The sequence below is a fragment of the Mastomys coucha genome, unplaced genomic scaffold (assembly GCF_008632895.1).
Source record: "Mastomys coucha isolate ucsf_1 unplaced genomic scaffold, UCSF_Mcou_1 pScaffold13, whole genome shotgun sequence".
NCBI lineage: Eukaryota > Metazoa > Chordata > Mammalia > Rodentia > Muridae > Mastomys > Mastomys coucha.
Window position 1 is genome coordinate 63,858,351 of NW_022196895.1, and position 11,239 is coordinate 63,869,589.

At 43.8% G+C, this 11,239-nt stretch overlaps 1 long non-coding RNA gene across 1 annotated transcript; it reads left to right on the forward strand.

Annotated features, from left to right (window-relative positions):
* The first annotated feature begins 216 nt into the window (after window positions 1–216).
* On the forward strand, window positions 217–7,248 carry LOC116087704. The gene is made up of 3 exons (XR_004117569.1): window positions 217–327; window positions 2,508–2,573; window positions 7,095–7,248. It is a non-coding gene; the product is annotated as an uncharacterized LOC116087704 (long non-coding RNA).
* The last annotated feature ends 3,991 nt before the right edge of the window (window positions 7,249–11,239 follow it).

The window sequence follows — 11,239 nt, forward strand, 5'->3', positions numbered from 1 at the left end:
AGGTAGGAGGAGAATGTTACACAAAAAAAGAAGGTTGCTGGTAGGAAAGATTGATGCTGTATATGAATGGCGGCTAAAATTTTAATTTGATCAAGATTATGCTTAGAAAAACAAAAAAGCAGGGTGAGGGCCAGTGAGATGCTCTTTGGGTAAAAGCACTTGTTGGAACGCAAACCTGGCAACCAGAGTTCCGTCCCTAGGAACCACAATGGAAGAAGAGAACTGACTCCCAAAAGTTGTTCTGTGATCTCCACATGTGCACAGCGTGTAAACATCGCTTTTATTTCCTCAGATGAAGTGATGAAATGAGAGCCATATCCAAGCTGTGTGAGTAGATGGCTTGGGTTGAGCCCAGAACATTTCCTTTTCTGTTCTAACTACCCCTAGGTCTAGGCCTGGAGCCTTCTATCCTCCTTACAATCAATTGTACTGTCTGGTGTTTCAAGTTGAGTGATTCAATCTGGCTTCTCTTGGATTCTGACTATATTGCTCTGCCTAGCCTTGTACTAACTTTGGCAATATGTTCTAATATGTTCTAATCTTCTGTTTCCTTCTCATTCTCTAGCTCATTCTGTCTTCACCTGTGTCTAGTTTGTCCTCTCTGTAACCTGTCTCTGTAAAATTGTTCTGGTAAAGCTGTACCCCCGCTCCCAAGTAACCTCTCTTCCTCTGCTGTTCTTGTGTGAGTTGGGTGTAGCCTGTCTGTGACTCATTCTGTCAAATCTTTCTCTGATTCATCACTTTGTCTGCCCCTCAATTAGATGTCACTTTCAAATATGGCTTTTTCCTTCTACAAACTAACCTTCCCTTCACTGTTAGAGATTAAAGGTGTGTACTGAGTGTGTCTGTATTCCAGCCAGATCCAGGGTGTGTCTGCAACCTGACTGGCTCATATCTTTAAATGTGATCCTTTGCCAGAGCTACTTTGTTGTGGGATTAAATTTCTTCTACAACTGTAGTGCACACACACACACACACACACACAAACACAAACATTGTAATAATTGTCAATAAATTTTTTAAAACTGAGGATGAACACATCTTAAGGCACAGAAATCTCATTCTAATAAGATACTAGTAAAAACTGTCACACTTGGGTACAAAGAAGATCCTCATTGCATTCATGCTTTGTTGTGGGTTTCCCCCACCTTCATTTTTATTTTATGTGTATGGGTGTTTTGGCTGCATAAATATCTGTACACCATATTGTGCAGTGCCTATAGAGGTCAGAGGGGATGTCAGATCCTCTGGGACTGAGGTTATAACTAGTTGTGAGTCTCCAGGTGGAGCTGGGAATTGATTCTAAGTTCACTTAACCACTGAGCAATCTCTGTGGTTAGTTTTTGTTCTGTTTCCTGTCAGTCAGTGGAGACTGGATGAGTGCAATGTGATCCACTGACACAGTGAGACACTGCTGCTGGTTCAGTGTGGTAGACTAAAGCTTCAAGGAATCAACTTGAGTTTTGACAGTGTCCTAAAAGGGGAAAAGGTGAAATGTATATTAACTAGACTAGACAGGGCTTAAAAGCACACAGAGCAATACCATATGATTTAAGAACTTTATATGCAGCATTAAAAACCAAGCATGGGAGAAAGGAGTAAGCTAAGGTTTGGAGATGATTCTCCCTTGGCCTTCACACGTCAGGGTGTCTTGCAAGTCAGCCTGTGATAGCTTTGTTTAGGAGCAGTTGTTTTTGAAGACTAGTTGTGTATTCGACAGCAGACTTTGAACATTTAAAAGATATCTTCTGCTGAAGCAGAGCTCAGGCATGCTCGCTGATCGGAACAAAGGCCTCGAGCCCAGAGCTTGTTAATACCTCCCCTGTGTGTGTGCAGGTGCCCTCTGGCCCACTTCCCGTTGCTCTATGGAAGCTGGAACACAGAGTATTGCTGCGACAATGCTGATGTGGCTGTTGCTGCGGACGGAGCACGTTATCCTTTGTTTTTGACCTTGCAGTCGGTGTCTTCCACCAGCCTCTTAAAAACAGTACCAGGCTAATATATTGGTTTACAAATAATGTAAAATATCACACCGTTCAGAGTGCTTAACAATTTTTTAAAAAGATTTATTTATTATTATATCTAAGTACACTGTAGCTGTCTTCAGACAGCTATCGGATCTTGTGACGGATGGTTGTGAGCCACCGTGTGGTTGCTGGGATTTGAACTCAGGACCTTCGGAAGAGCAGTTAATGCTCTTACCCGCTGAGCCTTCTCACCAGCCCCAGAGCGCTTAACAATCACCATGTCAAGTTTAGAGTTTTCTCTTAGGCTTTCTTTTCTACCAGTTTTTGATTCTTCTGGAACATGCCTGCATTTCTTAGCTCATGAGTTCCTCCTGCATATTCAAAGCTAGCTTCTAGCATTTTCCATCTGTCTCCCTAAATCACTCTTTCCATCATCATATGATGTGTGTGTGTGTGTGTGTATGTGTGTGTGTGTGTGTGACTCTGATTCTCCTGTTTCTTTCCTATTATGACCCTCATGATTATTTTGGGCCCATCCAGATAATCCAGGCTAATCTCATGTCAAAGTCTCCAAGTTAAAAACAACTTCAGAATTCCTTTCCATAGGTAAGTAAAAATAACATCCACAGGTTGTGCAGAATAGGGCAGGGCTATCTCTGGGGGTCATTGGTCAGCTTGCTGTACTAGCTGGGAAGTTACACTGAAGCCTAGAAGTTCCATCTGTGTTGTCTGCCTTGGAAAGCCTCGTATTTACACAAGGAGCTCCATTCTAAGATGTTGATGTAGTACTCTTCATAATAATGGAAAACTGGAAAAAACTTCCTTAGCATCGTATAATTGTTTAAAAGATAGCACTGATTCAGATATTGGCTGTGTGCCCTTGAGGAATTTGCTTAACTTCTCTGTGACTTGTTTTCTCGGAGGTATCATAGCAGGTTATATATCATATCATCGGGCTGTATACAGGGGGAGGGGGAGGTTTAGTTGATGAGTGACTGCCTAGCCTGCGCAAGGCTGTGGCTGGATTCCCTGCACTGCTGAACCAGGTGTGGCTCCCTGTTGAGAGGTCACTGTGACTGCTCTGAGTCACTGGGGTCTTTCCATTTCCATTTTACCAGGAGCTTTTTTCCCCCCTTCATTTCGAGGCTGGAGAGTGATTGTACATCTGGTGGATAAGGGAAGGTCCCCGTCTCTTTAGCACCAACCGTGCAGCTCGGACTGACAAGTGGCTTGTCCTTGGGAGGAGAGAGTGTGTTATTACATAGATTCATTAGGATGAACTGAGACTGTAGGGCACATAGGCGTATTAAAGCCTTGTCATGGAGTTGGAGACATGGCTCTGTGGCTAAGACCACTGGCGACTTTCTGAGAGGACTCAGGTTCGATTCCCAGCTCCCATATGGCAGTTCACAACTATCTGTAACTCCCCTCCCACAGAATCTGAGGCCCCTTTCTGGCCTCTGCAGACACTAGGTACACAGGGAGTAGGTACACACAAATACATGCAGGCAAAACACGCATGATACACGAAATGTTAAAATCTTTAAACTTGTGAACTTACTGTCATTCAGTGAATTCTTACCTTGTGGAAAGACAAGAATGAATTTGTCTGTTTCTTGACACACACACCTCTGACCCCAGCATTATGGGGGTGGAGTCAGGAGGAGCACAAGAAGGTGGCTCTGAGCTACCCTAGAATGGTGCGGGGCAAGGGCTATTTGAATGTTTATTGCTGTTCTAGTAGAGGGCTACCTGAAATGAGCCTGTAGCTCCCCCCAATAATTAAAAGGGCATTCTTCATCTCTCGGTGGAAAATACCTCAGATCTGTCCTAGTGACACAGAGCAAGACGGGAGCCACATGTACTGTATGATACCATTTGCATAAGTTAAAACTACAAAGCTACATTTTAGATTGTTCCTGGGTGGGAAAATGTGCACTAAGAGCCCAGTACACACAACCTACACGCCCATATTTCCTTGCAAAGAAAGAAAGGTTTTAGCTGCTCTTGAAGTTTTCTCTCTTTCAAATTTCAATTTGTTCATTCTTTTGACTTTTAAAAAATTATTTTATCACTTTTTGTGTCAAGTACATTTTTTGCTGTTTATTATTTTAAAGGTTTATTTATTTATTATGTGTAAGTACAATGTGGCTGTCTTCAGACACACTAGAAGAGGGCATCAGATCTCATTACGGATGGTTGTGAGCCACCATATGGTTGCTGGGATTTGAACTCAGGACCTTCGGAAGAGCAGTCAGTGCTCTTAACCGCTGAGCCATCTCTCCAGCCCTTGCTCTTTATTTTTGAGATTATCTTTTAATGACACATTTCTCCCTTCCTTCTCTTCCCTCCAAACTCTCCCGTATGTCCTCCCTGCTCCCCTTCAAACTCATTCATGGCTTATTCTCATCGCTTGTGATCGCTTGCACACATGTATTTGTACATACTCATATACCTCTGAATATAACCTGTTGAGTTGCTTGTATGTATGCTGTGTTACTTGCACGTATGTTTTCAGGGCTAATCATTTGGCACTGGACAACCAGCTGATGTGCAATCTCCTGGGGAGGACCGCCTCTCTCGCTCTCAGCTTGCCTCAATGGCTTATAGTTCTGCGTGTAGGGCTGAGACCTTGTGGGCTCTTCCCTGTGTGGCTTGGCATGTCTATTGGTGTCATCCTTGTTCAGCCCTCGTTTGGACAGTCCTGGCAGGGAGACTTTACAGGTGTGGCTTCTGATGTTACTAGGGAATGCAATCTTACAGCAAACTCCCTGATCCTAAGGCTCTTAATGTCTTCCCACCCCCTCTTCCACAATGTTCCCTGAGCCTTAGGTGTGAGTCGAAGTGTTCTGTAGATATCTCCATTGGATCTGGGCTTACATCTCTGAATATTGATTGGTCGTAGTTTTCTGTAGTGGTCTATCTGTTCTAAAAAGAAATTTCCTTGACAAGGGGTGAAGCCCACACTTACCCGGGGGCATAAGAAAACATGTTTATAGATACTTGTTAAAGTTTAGTAACTTGTGGCTCTAAATTCTCCTCCAATAGCCATGATTTCACTAGCACTGATTAGTTAGGTGTCCAGTACCAGGCATGGTATCTCTCTTGTTGGGCCACATGTAAGTCTGTACATCAGGTGCGTGCTTGACACATGCAGAATCCAGAAGAGGGCATTGGATCCCCTAGAACTGGAGTTACTGTTAGCTGTGATCTGCCACCTGGGTGCTGGGATTTGAACCCAAGTTATCTGGAATAGCAACCAGTGCCCTTAACTGCTGAGCCATCTATTCACATGCCCATTCCCCCCAACTCCCCTTTCGAGACAGGGTCTCTCTACAAAGTTTTGGGTTGTCCTGGAACTCACTATGTAGATCAGACTGGCCTTGAACTCACAGAGATCTGCCTGCTTCTGCCTTCTGAATTGTGGTATTGAAGGTGTGTGTCATCATGTCTGGCTCAAAAAAAATTTTCTTTTTTTTTTTTGAAAAGAAAACTTAGGGATTATAGAGATGTTCAATGGTTAAGGGTGCACACTGCTTCTGCTGAGGAGGACCCAAGTTGTTTTCTCGGCGTTCAAGTGCCAGCTCGAGGACACCTGGCGCCCTCGTGTGGCTTGTTACTACACACACGCGCACAACCAGGCATCCGCAGCTAGCTAAAAAACAATAAAAACAAGAACACGAGGCACAGTATCAGTCTTATTTTGATTTGCTGGTGATACAGGTGCTGTGATGCTTTTATTCCATGGCACATTTCATAATTTTAAAAAACTATAAGGACCAGTGGGCCCTGGAAGTTTTGGATGTTTTAGCATTGGTCTTTGTTGCCCAGTGAACTGCACTATGGGGTGATCAGTGGTCTGCCTTCTTTCATCAGCACATTCTGATGCTGGCAGGGGCGGGTCGTTTTCTGAGGCCAGTTGGGGGTTCCAAAGCTGACTGCCCCACCCCATAGCCATGCACTGCCAGGTAACCAAGCAGCTGCCTGCACTCCACTGCAACCTTCTGTCAGGTCCGGGTTCTTTTACCACAAGATTCTTATCTATAGCATCCACATGGACCCAGGAGCTTCTGTCTTTTTTAGACTAGTATTTCATTTTGTGCCCGCAAGCCTTCTGGGTTGTGCCCATTCAGCCCTCCCATGCCCTGACCTCTGGCATTCACGAAAATTTCTCTTCTTTTCTCCCCTACGCATTTCCTTTCTGTCTTCATAGCTCGGCCTTTTCCGGAATGTCTTAGTTGGAGTTGCACAGACATTCTATCTGTCCTTTCACTTAGTGATATGGACTTCTCTCTCCATCTTCGTATTCCATTGTCCGATGCGATATAGTTTAGATCCCATTTACCTGTGGAGTAAGTACATCCTGGATGCTTCCAAGTTTTTGCAATTACGAATAAAGCTATGGTAAACACTCGGATGCTTTGGGTAAATAATGAGAAGCAGATGCAGGATCATATGGTAAGAGCACTTTCGTTTTAAAAGTTGTTTATACAAGTTTCGTTTAGTTACCATGTGTCCATGTGTCTTTCCCTTACTCTTGGAGTCACTTTGTCCTCACAGTGTCAACGTTTCCCCCTAAAATTTTACAAGGACATAATTGCTGACTATATTTCAAGATTACCCTAATTATTTTATGTTGTTTATATAACTTGGAGATATTGGTTTAGGAAAAATTGTTAACTCTCATCTGGAATTAAGTATGGGTTCATAATCTCTTATGGACTCAGTGTGTGCAGTGTATTAAAATGGACATTCATTTCTGAAATACAGTTTGGTTAGAATGAGCTCCTTGTTTTATTTAGCGATAAATTACAGTGTACTGAACATTTTCTGCCAGTCACAGATATACTAGGCTCATCTTGATCATCACTACCCTTAACGTAGCGTCAGTGACCTTCCAAGAATTCCTGATCTTTGTGGAGAGACAAATATTGAGCAAATGCAGGGCTCTGGATCCCACTGTCCCACTACCAACCAAGCTCCACCCTGCTTCTAAGCCTGTGAGACTGGGATGTTCAGGGTGGTGTGGCAGATGTCCTGCGTGTTCTCAGTGAGTACAGGAACTGACTTTAAGGAAGCCCAGTTAAGGATCCGATTATGTCCTAAAGGTTTCTGGAATCCTGATAGGTTTCGCTCTTATGGAAGAGGCTGTGGGAGTGCCCTTGGCCCCGAAGGAGTGAAGATGCAGCAAGATGGTGTGGGCTTTGAAACAAGGAAGGAATTCATCAGACGCTGGACTTACCAGCACCTTGGTATTTAAACTTTTCAGTCTCTAGTACTGTAGCCAACAAATTTTTTTGCATTAAATTACCCATTTTAAACAAATGTTTGTGTGTGCCTAATTACAGAGAAGAAACAGTTAAACATGGATTGCTACATCAGCAGAACAGACTGCTGCTCAGTTTTGGAATTTGTGTCAATTCTTGATGCTTTGATAAAATGTGTCCTTTGTGATAGTAAGTGGCTACATATCTGTGGAGAGGCTGCTCCTTCTCGGGACAGGTGGGTGGTGTTGATTCCATGCCTTTGAACAGGACAGGTGTACCAGGAGTAGCCTCTGCCCCTCCTAACCAGCATTCCAACTGCCCTCGTGTGTGTGTGTGTGTGTGTGTGTGTGTGTGTGTGTGTGTGTGTGTTTCTTCCAGGAATGGGTTAGGCAAGGGTCAGAAAAGAACTTGGCCCTGATCCCTTACAGCTCTTACTTCCTGCCTTGGTGGTTAGATCTTGGGTGAATGTGGGATTCCCTTCCAGGTTTGAATTCTCCCACAACCTTCCTGCCAGGCTTCTTAGGAAGAAAGTGTTTATTCATCAGGTATGCCAATCTGCCTGCAGGGAGGAGATGAGAGCAACTGGAGGTACCCACAGGGAGGTCCAAGCTGGGAATCAAACCCAGTGGAGATTGGCTGAGCAGGAATAGAGATGGAAAGGTGGAAACTTCCTGGGTGTGCTATGCAAACATGGGACCTGGGTTGGATTGCCTGAACTTATGTAAAAATGCTAGACCTTGTGCATATACTTATAATGCCAGCATTGGGGATGTGGAGACAGATGGGAGGCCTTGGTGGTTACTGGCCAATCACTTGGAGAACTCTAGGCCCATGACACTGTCTCAAAAGACAAAATAAAACAAAAACAAAGCAACAGTAACAGAAAAGTAAGTGGCACCTGAGAAACCTCTTGTGTACACAATACGCAAACACACAATACCCACCACAACCACACACACCATATATACACCACACACACTACACATCACACACATAACATACATTACACACACACACACACACACACACACCAGAGAAAGAGAGAGAGAGAGACAGAGAGAGAGAGAGAGAGAGAGAGAGAGAGAGAGAGAGAGAGAGAACGCCAGAGCCAAGAGATTCTCTCCCAGCCTCAGTTTAAAGGGTGCCTTGACATTTTAAAAACTAAATGTTTTCTTTAAATTAATTAATCAGTTATTATTGTGGAAATGGGCAAATGCCATGTCAAACCTGTGGAGGTCGTTCTTTCCTGTTCTTCTACCTTTATGTGGGTTCTGGGAAGCAACTTGGATCATTGGTCCTGTGTGGCAGTTACCCACTGAGCCATCTTGCCAGCCCTGTACCTTGGTTTTTGTAAACAAAAGAATTCTAAAGATGGACTTTGGGCTTTCAGTGGTTAGAGGCTAAGACTGACTCCTGAGACGAATCATGGAAATGTTTGTATAAACAAAGCTGCCATGTCCACCAAGGTGAGATTTTATACAGAGTATATTTATTACATTTTATACAGAGTAGTACCCAGTCATGACATTGCGCCAACTGTGAGGGGGTCATAGTATAAAGAGGGGGCTGGTCAACTGCAAGTGTTCAGAGGACAATGGGAAGAATGACAGAGATGGGAAGTGCATGGAGACAGGCCGGCAAAGCCATGGCTGGCAGGCTTGGAAAAGCTGGAGGACCCAAATGACAGAAGATTGCAGCTTCTCTGCCTGTACAAAACAGCAAGTCAAGTTCCTAGAAACCACACCAAACTCAGGCCTTGGCTCAATGTCTGACCAAACTTCCCAAACTCAATAAGGCTCCCTAGTGGCCAGGGCTGCTCTTGGAAAGGTGTTTGAGGAAGTTGAAAACCCACTGGAGAAGAATGTAGTTACAGACATTTCTGAGAGTGGTTTACCCTTTTGGACAATACTCTGGAAATTCCAAACTTGATGAAAACACAGAGCTACTAGCTTGTGCTTTAAATGAGAAGCGCGGTCAGCTGAGGACAAATTGGCTACTTAAGAGTTTTGGCATGAACAAGACTTGCCCTTGAAGAGCCAGGCAGTGGTGACTCACACTTTTAAACCCAGGCTTGAGGATCACTGTGGGTTCAAGGCCAACCTGGACTACAAAATGAATTTCAGGAGGCTGGGGCTCTTACAAGGAATAGCTCCGTCTTGAAAAAACAAAACAAACAAACGAACAAAAACAAAATTGGCCTTGCTTCTAAATGTATTTATTTCTCCTTCAATGGTTAAGTGAATTGAAGGGGTCTGCTTAAACTCTAGTTGCTACAAGCCTCATGCAGAGATAATGCACCTATATCTACATATTAGTTAATGACAGAGTTGAGGTTTCTGATTCCCAGTTTTCTCCTTCTTTTCTTTTCTTTTCTTTTCTTTTCTTTTCTTTTCTTTTTTTTTAAATCACAGGCTCTGTTATAGTTTGAATCTGGAACATTTCTCAGTGGCCTGTGTGTTTGGTTGCAACCATTGGCAGGTGATGGAACCTGTAAAAGGTAAGAATGTGTGTGTGTGTGTGTGTGTGTGTGTGTGTGTGAGGGGGGGGGGAGAAAGAGAGAGAGAGAGAGACAGAGAGAGAGAGAGACAGAGAGAGAGACAGAGAGACAGAGAGACAGAGAGAGACAGACAGACAGACTGACTGACTGACTGACTGAGGCTTTGCCTGCTAGGGGAATTGTGAAAAGCCAATGTCTCTCTCCTACTCTTTGACTCCTATCTGTCATGACATGAACAAAGAATTCTACCACGAATTCCTGTCACAATGTGTGGCCTTGGATCAGCCTGGAAACACCAGGTCAGATGATTTATGGGCCATCTATAAAACTGTGAGTCAAGATAAACCTTCTGTCTTGTTAACTTGATTATCTCTGATATTTTGTTATGGTAACCCAAAGTTTAATAACATAAAGTCTTAAATAGAATGGTTAAGCTTTCTTAGGTGTTGTTTTCTGCATCTAGGGTCTACTTCTCACTACAAACAAATCAATCTCCTCCCATCAGCAGGAGTAGGCCGGGGCTCTGGGAATCAATAGCAATTGATTTAGGAGCTGGCTGAATGTCTTTATAGCTGACATCTTATAGGCTACATATTTAGGGCTTCACCTTATCTTCCTTCTCCTTTTGGGAGATGATTAGGAGGATGGATGGAGGGAAGCACTGGGTATCAAGGAGTCAGAACAATATCTTTATATGCTAACTTATTTTATATTGGTCTTTATTGCCGAGTAACAAGTTGCCACCAGGTCAGTGACCTAAGAGAATGTTAATCATGGATGAGCTCACAGCTCTGTAGAAGTCTGCCCTGGCTTGATGATCTGCTCATATTTTCACCTTAGGCTGCAATCAAGGTACCCACTGGGGCCAGGGTCTTCTCAGAGGCACAGATCTCGAGGCTGAAGTGGGTGAGGTTCCTCTGAGCCATCAGTATGATGTTTACTAGGTGACACCCAAGTTTTCTCCTAGATCCCACAGGCTGCCTTCATTCCTGCCCATGGGTTGCCTGCCCTTCTTCCTCAGAGGCTACCCAGAAGAGCTACTTTGCTTTCAATAACTGTTACGTTGTCACTCTCTGGTTTCCTACCAGCCGGATATTTGAAAGCTCAGAAGAGTAATTCAGGTACCTCAAAGTCATGTGTAGTCATGTGGTGGTCACTAGCTATACTCTGGTTCTTTGTGCCAGCTCCACTTACACATAAAAGAGTGTGCAGGAACAGGGCCAGTATCACTCGGTGTCTACCCAGGACTGTGTGGCCTTTCTGATTTCACAAACATATTCCTGTAGTTTCTTTCTTTCTTTTTTCTTCTTCTTCTTCTCTTTATCCAAACAGACAACTTGTTTTGTACTCTGAAACCTTAGATGCAAGGCTTCTGGAGTGGAAGAAAGGAAACAGTCTGAGAGCCTTTCTCCCTGGCTTCTGGTCTGAAAAAATCTTAGAGGAGCATTTGAAGATACCCAGAAAAGGTAAAAACAGATGGCCTTATTGGAGAAGGTATGGCCTTGCTG